This window comes from Corythoichthys intestinalis, chromosome 7 (genome assembly GCF_030265065.1).
Source record: "Corythoichthys intestinalis isolate RoL2023-P3 chromosome 7, ASM3026506v1, whole genome shotgun sequence".
Classification (NCBI taxonomy): domain Eukaryota; kingdom Metazoa; phylum Chordata; class Actinopteri; order Syngnathiformes; family Syngnathidae; genus Corythoichthys; species Corythoichthys intestinalis.
Window position 1 is genome coordinate 7590179 of NC_080401.1, and position 19786 is coordinate 7609964.

Sequence of the window (19786 nt, forward strand, 5' to 3'; positions counted from 1 at the left end):
GGACAGTGAAAAGGAAGTTTATGAAAAACAATAACAATTGAACCATTTTTCAACATGTTAAAAACTAGCCTAGAGTTTACCTGGAGATATGTAGTTATTTACAAGTGTTATGTAGTCAAAGGGTTAACATTCTGTAAGCTTTGTTTATAGGGGACACTACAGATATTGGTGGAGTCGTGTTATCATGTCTGAAGGGTCCTGCAATAGTAAATGGCAATAATAGGCCAATAAATACTACAGTTCAAAATTTCAATATTTTGGATTAAGATTAACAGTGCAAAACAATGATGGCTACCATAACAGCCAAATAAGACAGTCAGTAGATGGACAAGAGCAGTAATTAGCAGTTTTACAGAACCAGGTGTAACCCAAAGGGAAAAAACACTACATTATTAATAAATAAATAAATAGTTAAGATATAAATACAGCAGCAGACAAATTAAGTAGTTATTAAAAAATAAATAAGTTCTAAAACGTTGTTCAAGAATGGTAAAATGTTGAATATTATCCATTTCCACTATGATGATATCATATTGTTGAACAGAAGTGTCTTAAGCAAGTTAGTTCGAGAGCAGTGTTTTTTTTTCTTCCTTTCAACTGTCATTCATCTCATTTGAGCCTGTTGATTGGTTATTTGTATGTGGCTTGATGTTGTATAGACCCTACCCACCGACGTCACAAAATCACGTCAACGCTGTATTGTTCCGCCCCCTTGTCCGTCATTTTGTGTCTGTATTATCAATGGTCTCAATTGATCGAGCAATTTATAATGCATTTCATGGAAGACCCGGTGCTTTCGGATGCCGTAAACTCACTGGATGCGTTGCATAAAAGGCGTTATGTGGAAAAGCTTCAGTTTATCCATTCGCCAGATCCATATTTGATGCCTAAATCGATGTTTTTCGACCCGCGGTCTACGCCGTCTTTGCCTGACATCTGCTAGCTACCCTGTTATGTACAACTAACTATCTTGTCCACACAAAATCAGCCTATTCTCACGAAAGTTTGAAGAACTTTAAGAGCTTGGAGGCTTATAAATACTTCGTTGCTGGTTGAGTGAAACAGGTCCTCGTCCACGAAAATTCGGCAGGAATCTATTTTGTGCTTGGAAAGGTGAGTTACGAAATTTTCAATTCAAAATCTTTTGTTCTTGCTAACATCCACTGTCAAGTCTAATGTATTTCATGTCATTTGTCAATGGAGCTAGGGCTTTTAATGTTTATATGGTTTAGCGATAGCACTCTCACTACATACATACGTGTATGTTGTCGCCGATTAGCCTAGCAATGATCTTAATTGTGGTTGTCAGCCCAAAACCCTCTAAATATATATTAAATGCATCTTACCAGATATAAAATGACTACTACATAATCTGTGGTAATCGTTTGGAGCCCAGTTTTCTCGTCGAACTGCAGCAGCCCATCTCGCTCTCCTCTCTGGGGTCTCTCGGAATCCGGTAGAACTTCAAGTCTCTCCGTCTATCTTCTCTGTTATTGCAACCGACCGCCACACACGCCTTCACCATTTTGATTATTAATGTTAACGAGCAGAAAAACACGCCGTAAATAAGAGGAATGTACGTAGCCGTAACAGGTAAACACGATGTGTTGAAGGACAATTGGGCGGCACCAGTCAGGAGGACGGAGTTGTGACGTCACGTGGGTAGGGTCTATTCCAACGAGGAGAACGACAAGGGGGAGGGATTTTCGGGAGAACGGGGCAAATGGACGAGCAAAGCAGACGAGTAGAGCTCACATGAATGAGAAAATACATCCGTCCTGGAAGTTTTTTGCGTCACACCACGATAAATGCAGAGTTTATCTTCACTGTGTGGACCCTAAAACCTAACGGAGGTAAATTAAAATGAGCAATGTAACTCATGTTGCTTTTATTTGCTAAAAGAAAAAGCTAACCGTTACTAGCGATTAGCATGTGCTAACATGCTAGCGCGAGTGAAAACTATTTCCTTGTATTAGTGTGTGTACATTTTGCCGTTTTTGAACTCAAAAAGACTTCAAATAGGCATTGAATATTTTACACTGGCTAAGTGTAAATATCTGTTTGACAAGGGACACGATGTGCGTGCTCCTTGGACCTTTTTTTCTGTTTGGTTAAATTCATTGAGGACCACCGAGGGGAAAAACGGGCGTCGACGGCGTGTCGGGCTGCGTCATCTTCTCAGCGTTCTCAACGGTCATCGACCATCTTGCCATCTACCAGAGCCAATCTCTCATCTCTTTTTCTTCTTCTTTCTAACTTTTCCATCTATCTCCCTCTCAAGAACATCTCACTGTGAGTACTGACACAGAAAGTGCACTTATTGTTTTTTTTTTTTTGCTGTTAAACCGAAACGGTCACTAAGTTTATGACCTGAACGTTCACAAGCAACGACTCAGGCCTGCAACGTTTTTTTTTTTTTTGGTGGGAAGTTTTTTTTCCTTTATACATTATTTGATTTTCTGTGTTTATATATGAGTGTGTGAAAAGTTTTGAAATATTTCTGTTGTGTGAGTTAAAACAAAATACACATTTTTAATTTAATGAAAGACTGAAATATTATTATTATTTCTTAGTAGGGTTAAATATATATACTAAATTCTACTAAATGGAGGCACCAAACCATTTAAGTTGTTTTTCATACTTTATTCAAATTCTAGAAACGGCACCACTTAAACTAAAAATTCGAACCCTTATCCCACCCAGCGTGTCACGTGGGTAGGGGCTACATAAATTGGAGGCACCGCTGGGATCATAACATATATTGTTTATTATTTATTAATAGCCAAAGGTAAATAACCAAATATTTTCTGAAGTGTTTTTTCCTTTTGGTAAAGTGATTTATTGAATTATAAACAACTTAGTGACCAAACATTTTAAACATGAGTAAATCAACCCAACTTCAGTTGACCAACTGGTGCAGAGGGGAGGGAATTTCTGTGACACATGCCCTTTTATTGTATGGGGTCTCAGAAGATGAAGACATGACTGTTATTGAAGAGACTGTGCAAACTATTAAAGCTCTTGGTAGAGTTCGGGTCAGAGGCAAAATATTTGACACCCAGACTCTGACTGTTTTGTGTGAGTGTAGGGAGGGAGTAGATTCATCCAAAGTCCCGCCAGAACTGATTTCACCCACAAGTGGTGGACGTTGGACAGTAGTGGTAACTCAGCCGCAACAAGATGACTTCTCAGACAAATTAGCCAAATTTCTTGAAGTGGAGGGGAAAACGTTGGAAGACTTTACAACAGAGAGCACTAGTGGTAGTGATTGGAATCCTGAATCCATAATCCGTGCTGTTGGCGATGTTCTGCGACAAAGTCCCAAACCCACAGAGAGTCACAACTACCGCCGTCTGAGAACTTTCTCAGGTATCAGCCCCACTCCAGCTGGTGAAGAAAGTTTAGATAGCTGGTTGGATCAAGCAAGATTCATGGCAGAAGAATATGAGTGCTCGGAAAGAGAAGAAACAGAGGATTGTTGAAAGTCTTAAAGGGCCAGCCATGGAAATTATTCAGGCTGTCCGAGGGTCCAACCCTAATGCAAGCTGTATGGAATATATACAAGCTATTGATGACACATTTGGAAGTACGGAGTCTGGAGAAGACCTGTACTTGTCTTTCAAGTCCCTCTATCAGAAACCAAATGAAAGATTATCAGATTTTTTACGCAGACTTGAAAAATCCCTCAGTAAAGTAATACAAAGCGGTGGTCTGCCACACGTTGCTGCAAACAGAGCCAGGCTGGACCAGCTCATTAAAGGTGCAGTAGAGTCCGACCTCATGTTAATCCAACTCAATTTAAGAGATAAAAGAACCGCACCTCCAACATTTCTTGATCTGTTGAAGGAGATACGTGAAGCAGAAGATCTGGAAGCTGCCAGACGTTGTCTCCGAAAGCCTGCGTCTCGTCAATACGTGCATGCAGTGCAAGTAGAGCAAAATTGTGAGCTAACCCAACAAAGTGAAGCCCAGTTACGAGCTGAAGTTGAAGAGTTAAAAGCCAAACTGAATGAGCAAAGAAATGTGCAGTCATTGTCGATTAATGAGGGTTCTACAAAAAGGTCCAGGGAGAATAGTGATGCTAACTGTTCATCTAACCAAGAAATGCAACTGTTAAGAGCTGAAGTAAACACACTCAAAGACCAGTTAAAAGTGATGCCAGTGCAGTCTTCTCACTACTCAAGAGGAAAACCTGAATACAGTAGGAACAAAGTGACATTAAATCCAAAAGCTGCTCCATTCAAACCCCAAACTGACGAAGAGTTTACTAAATTTTTTTGCTACAGGTGTGGGGAAAATGGACATGTAGCGACCAAATGCACCGCCCCTGAAAATTCATCAAAAGTTATTAAAAAGCTCATTCGTCAGCTCCGTAACAATCCTGCTGAAGAGGGGCAGAATCCCAGAAGACCAGACAGTGATGTTGCGAGGGTGAATACAATGAAAGTTTCTAATACAAAAACAGACCTACCTGAAGGACTTGTTGGTCCATCTTCCATTTGCAAAATCAAAGTCAATGATCATACCTGTGATGCTCTCATAGATTCTGGATCAAATGTAACAAAAATTTTCGAAGGCTGCTATGAAAAGTATCTGTCACATGTCGTCATACAGCCTATTTCTAGACTGGCCATCTGGGGTCTTGCTGAGTCTGAGTACCCCTACAAAGGTTATGTAGTGGTGGAGATGGAGTTCCCAGAAGAAATGTCAGGTGTCAAAGGTTCTGTAACTGTTCTTGCTCTCATATGCCCAGAACCTCGACATGGACAACAGGCACCTGTCATAGTTGGGACAAACACTTTTCTATTCCACAGACTATGGGACATTGCAAAAGAGAATGGCAGTCAACATAAAGTTCACTCAATGAGAATTCAAGCACTGTATGAGCCGATACAGTCACAGTCATCTTTGCCTCAGAAAACAGCCGAGGAAGAAGCAATTGGACAGGTGACATGGCAAGGTCCAGGTTCACTCACTTTAGCTCCTGGAGAGAAAATGAACGTCACCTGCAAAGTAGAATAACAAACTTTGTCATCAAACGACATGGTTCTCATCGACAATCCAGTTATGCAACAACTTCCAGCTGGTGTTATGATTCAGCCGGGGGTTCTTACTGACTTCAGCATTGACAGCAACATCTTAACAGTTCTTTTGCAAAATGAGTGCCAGAAATCTACCTCAATCCAAGTCGGAACAGTTCTTGCTGAAATGTATGCTGTCGATACAGTCGCTGTGTCACATCTTTCAGACAAGTCCGATGATCCCCTTGACTTGAGTCTTTTTGACTTTGGAGACTCATCTGTCCCAGAAAAATGGAAGAAGCGACTTTGTGAAGCACTCGCAGCAAGACGAGATGTTTTCTCTCTTCATGAAAGGGATGTTGGCCTTGCTTCTGGAGTGGAACATCACATTCGTTTAAGTGACTCCACCCCTTTCAGGGAACGATCTCGTCGGCTAGCTCCAGCTGACATAGATGACGTGAGAAGACCTATCCAACAGTTGATTGCTGCCGGTATTGTGAAAGAATCACAATCCCCTTATGCTTCACCTATAGTGGTGGTTCGTAAGAAGAATGGTTCCATCAGAATGTGCATTGATTATCGTCTGCTCAATAGTCGAACAATACCAGACCAATACACCACTCCTCGCATTGACGATGCTTTGGATTGCCTGACTGGAAGCAAGTGGTTTTCAGTATTAGACCTTCGGAGTGGGTATTATCAGATCGCCATGAGTGAGCAAGACAAAGAGAAAACAGCATTCATCTCTCCAGTTGGTTTTTACCAATTTGAAAGAATGCTCCAAGGGATTTCTGGTGCTCCAGCCACTTTTCAAAGACTCACGGAGAAAGCAGTCGGTGATATGCATCTTCTTCAGGTAATTGTCTATTTAGATGATATAATTGTCTTTGGCAAAACACTGGAAGAGCATGAGTACCGCTTGCTTAAAGTTCTTGACCGTCTGAAAGAAGTTGGCTTAAAAATGTCTCTTGATAAGTGCCAATTTTGCCAACCTAAAGTCAAATATGTGGGTCACATTGTGTCAGAAGCAGGAATTGGCACAGATCCTGAAAAGATAGAAGTTGTGAAGAACTGGAAAGAACCAACAGATCTCAAGAGCTTAAGGTCATTTCTTGGGTTCTGTGGTTATTACCGCAGATTCATTGCTAATTACTCCCGCATTGTTCGACCACTCACAGAGCTCACCAAAGGGTATCCACCCACACAGAAAGGGAGGAAAATGCAAGCCACAGTTTCCAACAAGTCGTACCTTAAGGTATCTGAGCAGTTTGGAGAGTGATGGGATCAGTCGTGCAAAGACTCCTTCAAGAAAATAAACGACTGCCTCATCAATGCTCCAGTACTGGCTTTTGCTCACCCTGCTAAGCCATATATTCTACATGTTGATGCTAGCACGACTGGTCTAGGAGCAGTCTTAAATCAACAACACCCTGAAGGGCTTCGGCCAGTGGCCTTTGCAAGTCGAAAGCTCAGCCAATCAGAACAGCGATATCCTGCACATCAACTTGAATTCTTGGCATTAAAGTGATCTGTAGTTGACAAATTTCACGACTACTTGGACGGAGCGAAGTTCAATGTGAGGACCGACAATAATCCCCTCACTTATGTTCTCACTTCAGCACGCTTGAATACGTCAGGACATCGTTGGCTAGCAGCTCTATCTACTTATGACTTCACAATTCAGTTTTGACCTGGCAGTCAAAATGTTGATGCTGATCTGTTGTCTAGGCAGTATGCTGCTGAGATTCAAAACGACTGGACAATCATTCCGCCATCAGGCATCAAAGCTCTCTGCAAATGGGCGCATGCTGCTGAAAATTCATCCACAACACCAAGACTAGTAGATCAGCTTGGTACTCCTCCAGAAGTTGTTCCGGACGTTTATGCCTGTCCAGTTAGTCTCGGTGGAAACACCATTGATCAGCTCACACCACAAGAAATCATGGTTGCCCAGGATTTGGATCCTAACATAGGACCAGTTAAAACTGCCATTGGAGCTGGCAAAGTACCAGCTGCAACCACACATGACTCCCCTGATGTTGCTTTGATTTGTCGAGAAGCATCCAAGCTCCAACTTCAAGATGGGGTACTGTACAGAGTCAAACAAACAGTGACTGGCAAAGAGGTTAAACAACTTGTTTTGCCTCAGAGGTTCAAATCCATGGTTTTAAGATTTCTTCATGACGAATGCGGTCATTTAGGAATAGAAAGAACATTAGAGCTTCTAAAAGACCGGTTCTATTTGCCACATATGGCAAATGCAGTAGAACAGTATGTGAAAACATGTGGAAGATGCATCTCTAGAAAGCAGCTTCCCCAACGTTCTGCTACTCTTAATAAGATCACTAGTATTGGTCCATTAGATCATGTCTGCATTGATTTTCTTCAGATTGAGCCAGACAGTAAAGGGACAACAAATGTACTCGTTGTTACAGACCATTACACCCGATATGCACAAGCTTTTCCTACAAGGGACCAGAAAGCCATGACGGTAGCAAAGGTTCTCTGGGAAAAATATTTAGTTCATTATGGTCTGCCAGCACGTATTCATTCAGATCAGGGAAGAGACTTCGAGAGTCGAATTATTAAACAACTCCTTTCAAGTCTTGGTATTAAAAAGTCATGAACGTCTCCTTACCATCCGCAGGGTGACGCACAACCAGAGCGATTCAACAGAACACTCTTATCAATGTTGGGTACTCTGCAGAGCGAGAAAAAACACAAATGGAGTCAACACATCAGTCAGTTGGTACATGCGTATAACTGTACGAAGAACGATACAACTGGGTACTCTCCATATTTTTTAATGTTTGGGAGGGAAGCACGTTTGCCTGTTGACCTTTGTTTCAAGGTCACTCAAGGTGAAAATGTTGAATCTAATCATTTGCAATATGTGGAGAAGTTAAGACAAGACCTCAAGAAAGCCTACAAGCTTGCGACAGAAGCAGCAGACAAAAATCATCTGCGAAACAAGGCTAACTATGATCGACGTGTGAGAGGTCAGCCATTGGCAGAAAGCGACAGAGTCTTGTTGAGAAATCTTGGCTTGACCGGGAAGCACAAACTCCAAGATAGGTGGAGATCTACTCCATATATCATTGTCAGACAGCTACCTAACTTACCTGTGTATGAAGTGAAGCCAGAAAGTGGTTCTGGAACTAACCCTTCACAGAGACCATCTTTTGCCAATTGGTTATCTGGTAAGGATGCCGGTTGTCGAAGAGAAGACCGAGAAAGTAGTAAACAGGCCTGCGACTAGGTCAAGAAGCAAGAACATGCACCAGAGACTTAAACAACCAATAGTGACTGGTGACAACACTGATTCTGAGTCAGAGTGGGAAGTTGCACCTGAACCCCATTCATTTGATATGGACGAAGTTGAGAGACGTGTTTTGTATACACATCAACCATCCAGTCAGATCACTGAAATTCAAGAGGAGGACTCGGAGGTCATTGAAAGTGAAGCAAGTGAGTCAGACAGTCCAGAAAGACAATCACATGATGAACAAGAACCAGAAGACAGTGACAATGATTTAGAAGAACTAGAAAACAGTGACATTGTTGTGGAAGAACCAGAAAGCAATGACAATGATTTAGACGAACCAGAAAACAGTGAAAATGATGTAGAAGTAGAACCAGAAGTGACATTACCTTTAGAGCAGAGTGTTAAAAGCGACAACCTGACTAGACATTCTCAATGACAACGCAAACCAGTCATTCGCTTGACTTATGACAAACCTGGCCATTCCGTAGACCAACCGGTGACTATTGTACATCATGGCATGGTCATAAAACTTGATCTTAGTCCAAGAACTGCTGGTAGTTCTTTAAAACACAAAGACTGTACACCTTCCAAAAAGCCCCAGTCCAAGACACACAGAGTTAGATGAGGACATCTAAACCTTTTAGAAGGGGGAGGGTGTAACCCAAAGGGAAAAAAACACTATATTATTAATAAATAAATAAATAGTTAAGATAAAAATACAGCAGCAGACAAATTAAGTAGTTATTAAAAAATAAATAAGTTCTAAAACGTTGTTCAAGAATGGTAAAATGTTGAATATAATCCATTTCCACTATGATGATGTCATATTGTTGAACAGAAGTGTCTTAAGCAAGTTAGTTCGAGAGCAGTGTTTTTTTTTCTTCCTTTCAACTGTCATTCATCTCATTTGAGCCTGTTGATTGGTTATTTGTATGTGGCTTGATGTTGTATTCCAACAAGAAGAACGACAAGGGGGAGGGATTTTCGGGAGAACGAGGCAAATCGACGAGCAGAGCTCACATGAATGAGAAAATACATCCGTCCTGGAAGTTTTTTGTGTCACACCACGATAAATGCAGAGTTTATCTTCACTGTGTGGACCCTAAAACCTAATGGAGGTAAATTAAAATGAGCAATGTAACTCATGTTGCTTTTATTTGCTAAAAGAAAAAGTTAACCGTTACTAGCGATTAGCATGTGCTAACATGCTAGCGCGAGTGAAAACTATTTCCTTGTATTAGTGTGTGTACATTTTGCCGTTTTTGAACTCAAAAAGACTTCAAATAGGCATTGAATATTTTACACTGGCTAAGTGTAAATATCTGTTTGTCAAGGGACACGATGTGTGTGCTCCTTGGACCTTTTTTTCTGTTTGGTTAAATTCATTGAGGACCACCGAGGGGAAAAATGGGCGTCAACAGCGTGTCGGGCTGCGTCATCTTCTCAGCGTTCTCTAGGCTGTATTGGCACCATGGAAAAAGTGCTTAGAAAATAATTTTCGTTCCACTGAAATGGATCTACATGACTGCTGCATTATAATATACATACGTTGCTAACTAGTACCAAAAAAAAAGTACTACTCACGGTTTCCAGTCATTTTTTAGTAATTAGCGCTTTTGTGTCGGTCTTTTTTTTCCCCGTGGCCACGTCAGTATCAGGGCTTTTATTGACTACAGCTTGATGTTCTTGAGCCAAAAGGTTTATTTAACCATTGTCACCCATAACAGGTATGCAATAAAAAGTTCTACTGGATTCACTTTCTATACACTGTACATACATTTTATAACAAAGTGGTATTGATATCTGGGCTAAAAAATGGTATCGTTACAACACTAGTTTAAATAAGATTTTTTTGAGCATAGGTTAACAACAATTAACCTTGTAGCAAAGGCGTGCGTGTGGCTTACCTGTAGTGAATGTCGTTAAAAATCCCAGTCGACGCATTTTCAGCAATATCCTTCGACGAAGCCTGGGGAGAAAGCCATTGTCTGACGCAACCACGCGGCTCTGCACGTTTTTTCCAAATTCCTGCCCTTTTTCGCCCTTGGACAGTTGAGAGATGCATATAGCATCGTTTCGATGCCTTTTGACTAAATTTCGAATGCGGTTTTCTTATCTTTTTTTCATCTTCGCTCGTGTCGTAGTTTGACACGGTCGCCGCTATGTTGTTTGTTTTCCAAACCCATAGCAACAATCCTCGTCTCCTATTGGTGCACGTGACCTAAAATGGCTTCACACACTGACGATACGACTCCGCCGTATCAATATCACTGCTCCACGGGGGAAAAAAAGACCAACACAAAAACGCTAATTACTAAAAAATGACTGGAAACCGTGAGTAGAACTTTTTTTTTGGTACTAATTAGCAACGTATGTAAATTACAATGCAGAGGTTATGTAGATCCACTTTAGTGGAACGAACCAACACAATTTTCGCTCAGCCAATACAGCCTAACGGTCATCGACCATCTTGCCATCTACCAGAGCCAATCTCTCATCTCTTTTTCTTCTTATTTCTAACTTTTCCATCGATCTCCCTCTCAAGAACATCTCACTGTGAGTACTGACACAGAAAGTGCACTTATTGTTTTTTTTTTTTTTTTTGCTGTTAAAGCGAAACGGTCACTAAGTTTATGACCTCAACGTTCACAAGCAACGACTGAGGCCTGCAACGTTTTTTTTTTTTTGGTGGGAAGTTTTTTTTCCTTTATACATTATTTGATTTCCTGTGTTTATATATGAGTGTGTGAAAAGTTTGGAAATGTGTGAGTTAAAACAAAATACACATTTTTAATTTAATGAAAGACTGAAATATTATTATTATTATTGTTATTTCTTAGTAGGGTTAAGTATATATACTAATTTGTACTAAGTGGAGGCACCAAACCATTTAAGTTGTTTTTCATACTTTATTCAAATTCTAGAAACGGCACCACTTACACTAAAAATTCGAACCCAGAGCCCACCCAGCGTGTCACGTGGGTAGGGGCTACACAGGTACTACTGCACATGGATGCTCTAGCTCAGACAGGTAGTCTACAGTCCTAGGTAGCCCCATCTGTGATTCTTTTCTGAAAAAACTGTTGTTGATTATCTTGAGTCCCCCCACAGTTTCACCTCAGTGGAAGCCAAGGTAGCTTTCAAAACTAATCATGTGCGCTCCTCTGAGGAACTGCCGAATCAATATTTAGCAACAAGCCCTAGGAGCACGTAGGATATCTCACAGTATGGGGCACGGCAAGCAAAAATATAGGCATGTTAAACTTTCTGCGCTGTGGTTGTGAGGCGTCCTAGACCCCAGATTGGCCCTGTATGAATATGTCAGTATGGAGTGCAATTAGCGCCTAGGAACTCGATACATCGACCACGACAGGTTGAGGCTGTTGGACCAAAATACTGCTGTTGCATTTTCAAGATGTGCCTGGCAGGGGCTGCCCCCACCCCATGCCTGGCTCCAGAGAGAGGCCCAGGTGACCCTCATACAGGTAAGGTAAACATAAATCCATCATCAATTTATAAATTTGTGCTGTGTTTGGTCCGGTCCCTCACCCAGGACCTGTTTGCCATAAGTGACCCTGCCAGGACTGACATCATTTTGAGATACAAGCCTATTATATATGTGGTAATGTTCAGCCCAAGGGTCCCTTTAACAAAGGTGCAATGAAATATTACAGAAATGACTTTAAAATGATAGCAGATAATATTGTGGACACAAATCCATCCCAAAAACAGGGTTCCCGTGGGTCTTAAAGTCTTAAATTTAACATCCTTATAAGCAAGGTCTTTAAATTGTCTTTAATGGTAAATTGCAGTTGGTATTAAATTTTCAAGACAATGTGTTTAATTCCAGGAAATCACTGTCGTCTGCCGTTAAACTTCAAATGGTGTGTATTTGTTTTATAAATGACCGTGCAATAAATGAGATTTTGTGATTAATACGGTATGTTGTCCGCAAGCTCAGCGTATGTTAGTGACATTCTTGAGTCACTTCGTTTCCAGTAACTCAATATCAATAGGAAGTGACCTGTCAATGCCCCAAAATCTACTGGAAGTGATCCCTAAATGCCTCATCAGGGTAAGGAATTGAACGAAAATCATCAGGAAATGATGTCAAATGCCCCATTTAACTTGTTGCCTGTCATTGTCAGCCGCTTATGGCCATAGATGTCCAATCCATTTGATCCGTTTGAATTCAGATAGATTAATCGTCTACTAGTGATAAACACATTTCAGTTTTAGTGTGGAATATCATAGAATGATTTCCTGATCCATGTACTGATAATTGTTGTATCGTCATATTTAGAGTAACCATATTTTGATTTCCAAAAAAAGAGGACACAGGCCTCGAGATACTTAAATATTACTCGTAGTTCACTCAGAGATGCCTTATCCCTTTAATATATTTATAGTGTGTCTCTTCCCTCTGGATAGAAAATTCAGTTTTATACCAAAATAATAGCTATACAACCAAATACACAAATTCAAATTCGCAGGTCACTGAATAAGTTTTCTTATTCCTAAAATAATAGAATCATTATAACCTAAAATAACTGGAGCCAAATAATGATTAAAAAAAATAATGCCTCTTCTCGATTAGTGAATCCTCCTCCAACTAAATAGTAGCTGTCTTTTCAATTCTTACTGTACAAATAAATAATCTGAAATAATGTTTGAAATAATACTTCTTCTGTAGAAAATCCAGCTTTAACAAAAAGCTCTTCTCTTTCCAGTGAAATAATGTGAGAGCCTCACATCAACACTTATAAAAAAAAAAAAAAAAAAACTTTAGTCTTTTTTTTTGTGTGTTTTAGCACTTTGGGTGATGATGGAACATTGTACCAATTTCTGTTTCCTCCGTTACTGACCATAGCAAAACCAACTACTGGACAGGCTCTCTGGGAACACGTCACAGGCAGCACAGTACCGTAGTACTTTGTTTAAAGCACCAGTCAATTTCAAGACATGCTAATTGGTCCCGTGAAAAATAATGAAAACTGGATATTTTCATGAATTTGTAAAACCCCGCCGGACGCGCCGAACAGGATGTAAAAAGTGGAAATGTCCGGGCAAAAGAGGACGTTTGGTCACCCTAGCCATATCGTGAGATTATCGTGATCGTGAGCCTTGTATCGTAAATCAGATCTTACCGCGAGGTACCCAGAGGTTCCGACCCCTAGTTTAGAGTCTGCAAAGACTTTTTCGTGAGGGACAATTGGGGGTCAAAGCAGCTATATGTTTACAGTGAAATATATATTGCGGAAAACACAGACAAGGCTGAAAAAGCAGTTTCTGCGTCTTTAAAATAAACTGCTGTATTTTAAGCCAAAAGAACTGTTGTGTTTGATAGAATAATACGTCTATATCCTGCCATAGCAGATTCATGGCGCATGAAGCCCCAAAACTATTTTTAATTTGTCCGTTTTACCCTGGAAACCCCCGTTTACAGACATCGCGCAACTGCTTTTGTTTCAACCTAGCCATAAAAAGAAGGTAAGTAATCGTATTTATTATTTGAAATGTCTGTCATTTTTAGCTTAGAATAATTAATTGATGTCTAATATTTATTTTTAAAAAAAAAAGACTTTAAAAAAATTATTCACTTGCATATTTTAAACTTTTAAACAAATTACTTCACAATGAAAAAAATGGCGTCTGTAAATAAGTCACGGATATCTACCTCATAAATATCACTTAACTGTATTTTTTTCGTAACTCACATTTTCCCAAATATTTTAATGATAAATAATCGATCCAAACAAAAAAAGAAAAACTGAAAAAAAAACACGTTTAAAAGGGTAAGTATATGAAAATGAAAATCTCGACCATTCCTTGATGTCTGCGTTTTCTAACTCACGACCCTTGTTATACATATGAACATGTTTCACCCATAAAATCTCCAAAAAATCCGGCTGTAGCCATCGACATATGTGTCTTGACACTCGATGAGACATGCTACGTGGTTTGGATCGAAACAAGGTATGTACGCGATAATATCTTGTTAAAATTGGGGCATCTTTAACTCTGCTGTCGCGTGCTCTCACCTCCAGTTAGGGTTTTGCTGTTGAAAGAACTACATATTTATATATATACATATATATATATATATATATATATTGCAAAATGCCCTCCTGTTCAAAAATTTTCTTCCCCCAGGGGGTTGGTGGTGCGTCCCCTCTTGCCATCCCTAAAGGCCGGTAGATGGGTTCGCAGGTGGCGGGGGGGGGGGGGGGGGGGTGATGGCTCCTTTGCTGGGCTGTGGGAGGAGGATAGGCTGCGCTGCCAACCACCTCCCATAACCCCCACGCGCCCTCCCTCCCCTGGCTGGCTGGGTGGGGGCCGTGGCCCTGGGTTGGGGCCCGCATAGCGTCTCCGCTCGTCTGCGTGGCTGTCGCATGCTTGGTGGGGCCCACATGCAGCTGGATGTGATTAAGCGCGTTCAAGTAGGGGGACCCGGTGCCGGGATTGGCAATGGGGTGGCGTTGGGTCGGTCGCCAACGGGCTTACACTCACAAGGGATTCACACGATTACTGGGTTCTACATCACAGAGCTGATTTGTGTACACTCTACCCCTTTCAATCACTTAGCTTATAGACTCCCCCACCCCCATCCCCTTTTTTCCCTGGTCAACAGGCCCCCCACATGGTGTCAACCAGAAATACATCTAGCTGACGATAGCACCAACATATTAATAGTTAGTGTAGGCGGTCAATGTATTTCTTGTTGTTGTTTGTGTTTCTTTTCTTCTGTTCCCCCATAACCCCTTCCTGTTTGCAGCTTTGTCATAATAAATGAGGTATGTTGAATGATCACAACGGGAGTATGTCATACTCTCAATGTGAAACATTAAAAGCGTTCAGACCAACCGGACACTTTGACTTCCATTCTCCGTGTCAAACAGCTGAACAGGACAGGTTTAAAAAAAAAAAAAAAAGAAACAAAAAACAAGAAATTTGGCCAAATTGGGGATCTCAGAGCGGAACTTCAAGTCACCTGAGTGTTTTCCGCCATAGATATTTTCTTCATCAAAAATTGTGACATTTTTTGGTCTTAAAAATGTCTTTGAAATGGTGCAGGAACCCTGAAAAAGTGACTGAAAAGGCTTAATAATTAAATTAGATTGATAGATGATGTCTCATGCTAGAATCAGCTGCAGATATTTGCAGTTTGCTAGCATGCGATCCATAGGCTATTTTCTTGTAGACATCTGAGCGTTTTGTCATTCTGTCAACGTGTAGTTGCTTGTGCAGCACTAACTAGAAAGCTAGACATGATCATCAATTCTGCTTGAATTGCTGAAAAAGTGGCCATTCCTTGATGAGATAGTTAAAAAAAAACAAAAAAAAACAGCCAGATTTTAGTGCCAAATTTTCTACATTTTATATTATATAAGTGCAGTCATTTTATTTTTTTTTTTATATGGTCATCATTTCATAGTACTTTTAACCTGTACTGTATATTTTATTTTTGTGCTCTGTTCCAAGGACCAGACGTGTGAAGCGCCATCTCTAAACTATATTGAGTATGCATGTTGTCTTCTAAGTTCAGGTCTCTCTCTCTGCCTTCTCTCCTGCTATTTCCACTTTAATATATTTTCTGACTTGCTGGCACTTCCTCATTATTCCTATCTTGATATCTGCCATGGTTAATGAGTGGTGGGACTCTGGCTGCTGAGTTTGAGTGTTTGGATTAATATGGGCTCTGCAGCAGGGAAGTTTGGGGATTGAGTTCATTAGTGTGGATTTATGAAATTTCAAGGCTGTGAGACGGCCAGGCTAATGACGCTCCTAGTAAACACCAGAGACCGCCAGCCATTGCACCTGAGTTGGTTCCTCGAAAAAGCAGTGTCAACATTGTGACAACTCCACACCCATAGCACATACAGTATTTTTTTTATTCATTGCTGGTACAGGAAATATGAAATATCTTGATGAAATATTTGAAGAATATATGTGGTTTATTTATTTGCTGATGCTGACCAAAAATGACGTAATGTCCGGGTTATAAAATCACGTCCGCCGCCCTCCATACAAAGAGAGGGCTGAGTCACTGAAACGGGACATGTCTGAAAGTGTCCAACCCGGGTAATTCCCAGTACATCTCCCAATGTCTGAAAGCCATGACACGGGTAAATCCCGCGTAGAATTAGTACATGGGAATTTAGCGGGATATAAATCTAAAAGGGGCTTTGGTCTCGAGTTTTGTTTTTTTTTGCGTGACAGTAACACCTCTCAGCATTGATGGTAAGTACAGTATCTTTTTTTGTGTGTTTATTATAATAGTATGACGTAATATACATGTTTCTGGGGAGTTATTTTGAGATTTGTTTTTTTTTTTAGGGGAACTTATGCGGAAATACAGAACTCGTTTATAACCCAGGGAATACCTGTATATGATATTGTGGCATATCGATATTGTGATAGTAAATGGCCCGAATCATGATGGATTTTTTTCACTTATAGCACAGCATTACGACTGGGGTTAAAGAAACGATGAGAAACAGATAGGTGATGTGAGTGGAAGCTGCTTTCTCTGATACACAAGGAGCTGGCAACAACAGTTGATATGAACGCACAATTGCAAGGACAAGAAACACAACAGAACAAGACGCATCAAGGGAAGAAAAATAAAATACACAAAAAAAGAAATAGGCCATAACAGTCATTTTGCAAGAGAGTTTTCATCTGATGAGACGAAAAAGCGCAATAGCTCCCGTCACATGTTCACAATGTGTGACATTTAATGTGTATTTAGCCTGCATTGTAGCAGTGTTTGCTTGTGTCAGTCATGTGACGTGATGTTGCTCTCCACTCTCCAGGCTGGTATACGTGGTAAGATTTGTGTTCTTATCTTGGCCAGAAAGGATATCATATTTATTTTGTGCAATTGAAGGAAATGGACCGCTTGGATGTGTGTGGAAGCGATCGATGTATTTATTCAATTTTTTTAATCCTGCGCCATGAAAATGAGTGACTTCCTGGTCCTGGATCTACGAAGAATGCGAATGTAATGTCAGTGGGATAAACATCTTCAGTATACAGCCAATAGTATGCAGATTGACTGCTGATTTAGCGGATGATTACATTTATTTTTCGCATCATGCCAGCCTAGTGTGCTGCAGGCTTTTGTTGATGCACTAGGGAGAGGCGTGTGAGCATTTTTGGGTTTCAGAAAGTTCCCGTTTACCGCGGATAATGGCCAAAACAAGTCCGACAACTGTGGGACCATTGTGAGGTGAGTTAGCTACGAAGCTACAAATACTGGAATCATGGCACATGTTTTAATAAGGAGGTGGCTTGCATTTTTTGGGTGAACTGAAAAGACTCCCTGTCCACCGAAAAGGCCACACCGCCGACGACCGGCGACTTGTCCAACACCATGGTCGCCGGCCGATAAAGGCGTGCCCGCCAAGAATGCATTTTTCTCGGCTTGGCCACGAGCAGCACCCCATTGCGACGTCGGCCAGTTTGTCTGGTGGATCCAGCCCGCTGCTCCTATTAGCGTGCCCGCCGACATTGCGCTTTCCTCGGCTTGGCCATGAGCAGGACCCCACTCTGACGTCGGTCGTTTTGGTTGGCGGATCCAGCCTGCTCGGTCTTATTCGCGTTTGTCCGCCAAGAATGGGCTATTTTCGGCGTTCATTCCTGGCGACGAGCACTGCTGTGGCCACAGCAGAACGACACTTTTTCCTTCGACTCTGAAACCGGGGCAGGGAAATGACAAAAGTTTTGGACTAACTCCAGTGGCATAAAATACCGTTCGGGAGAGGAAGAAGTTGCCAGTTTTGAACATTACGCAGTAATTTTGACCTGTCGTACTGAATAAATGCATTTTTAATATTCCATTTAACACAAGACTGTTATTTTTCATGACCATTCAATATATTTAGCAATTGGGGAAAATACTTACGGTAGATAAAAAGAATATCCTGTAAAAATACTGGAGAGATTGAAAAACTCATGACATTTCGCTCCTCTCTGTCTTCTTTTCCTCTTTCTGAATCTTCCTCCCTCAATGGGCTGAATTCTAAATCAGATGAAATCGCGACCCTTCCAATAGAGCAGGGCGGTAAACCGAAAATTTACCGTTACCGAAATTCTTCACGATGACCGACGTAATTTTGACCATGTCGGTAAATTCGGTAATTTAATAAAAGAAGAAAATATAGTCTTTTCATCCTGCTTTGACTGTGTTGTTCGACTATGTTCATTCCCCTTTAAGAAAGCAGACAGTGTGCTGACGTTTGGAGTCACATGGTTTTCAGGAAGCCAATCAAACAGAAGCCCGGTAGGCTAACGCTAGCTGCTAACGCTAGCGGCTAACGCTACAAGTAAACGGGATGAAGTCGGGCTTAAGTTAGCTTCGCCAAACTTTCACCCGGCATTAAGTAAACTCTTGACGGGTTCCAGATAGGGATAGGAAAACCGAGGCTTTCTGAAACATTGAACCACTTTTAAGACAATTGCCCTAAATTGAATCACTGTTTGACACGCTGCAAGAGCCCCATCTACTGGATAAACAGTGCACGTTTCTTTTTCAAAGTAAAGTTGACAAATTGCCTCAGCATTTCATATCTTCAATAGAATTAAGTGGATGTCGTCTATTTCAACCAGGAGATCGTGTCGTCATTAAGTGTGATTTACACAAAGTTGACCTCTTTAAGCCTGTGTCATTGCTTTTGTCTGTGAAGATGTGTTCAAAGCAGTATTTATAATACACGACAGTGCTAGTCTTGTAAGTGGCTCGTCCTAGATGACAGGGAGTAACTATGTATTGTTTATTTTTTGTAAAAATTACAGTACAGTAAGCACAGTGCTTGGGAACAGGAATATTATTTATTGCATACTGTAAGGATTTCCAAAATCATAAGATGTAAATAATTGAGCCGAATAAAAGAAAGGAAGGGTTTGTGAAACATTTTATTTTTTAATTAAGTATAATTTCTGGGGGGCGGGTGGATGTGTCGTATTTGTATCTATTCTAAATATCTAAACGTATGCCACTATCTAGTGTATAACAATGCGGAATGAATTTAATGAAATTCAAGTGATGATATTTTTCAAGTCATACAAGCTGTTATAAATGTTCACACAAGAATTCGTATTGTTTACAATATTTTTTTAAATACTTAATGTTTAGACTGCATGTGCAATTGTTAAATTGAAAGCTGGTAAATAAATTTAACGAGAAACTGTTAATTTGTATTCCATGCATTGATTCAAATTTTCAAATTATATAACAGTTTGCTTGGGCGAATTTATCGTCATTTATCGTTATCGAGGTAAATCTGCTCAATTTATCGTGATACGTACTTAAGGCCATATCGCCCAGCCCTACCTTCCAACGTCATCATCCAGCTTGGGGCGCTAGAGTGATATAATTACAGGCGGGTGTAAACGGTAGATTAAATGACTAATTGATGGTCATCTACACTTTGCCAAAATGTTGTATATAGTAGAATCGTCTCAAAATATGATTCTAATTCACATAATAATGCTATTT

The 19786-nt window shown here is 40.6% G+C and overlaps 1 long non-coding RNA gene across 1 annotated transcript in view; it reads left to right on the forward strand.

The window, feature by feature from the left end:
• Positions 1-1718: 1718 nt before the first annotated feature.
• LOC130918508 (uncharacterized) overlaps positions 1719-19786 on the forward strand; it is a 51430-nt gene continuing 33362 nt past the window's right edge. Inside the window, exons 1-2 of the long non-coding RNA XR_009063770.1 lie at positions 1719-1853; positions 2070-2292. This is a non-coding gene — a long non-coding RNA (uncharacterized LOC130918508). The remainder of the gene's footprint in view (positions 1854-2069; positions 2293-19786) is intronic.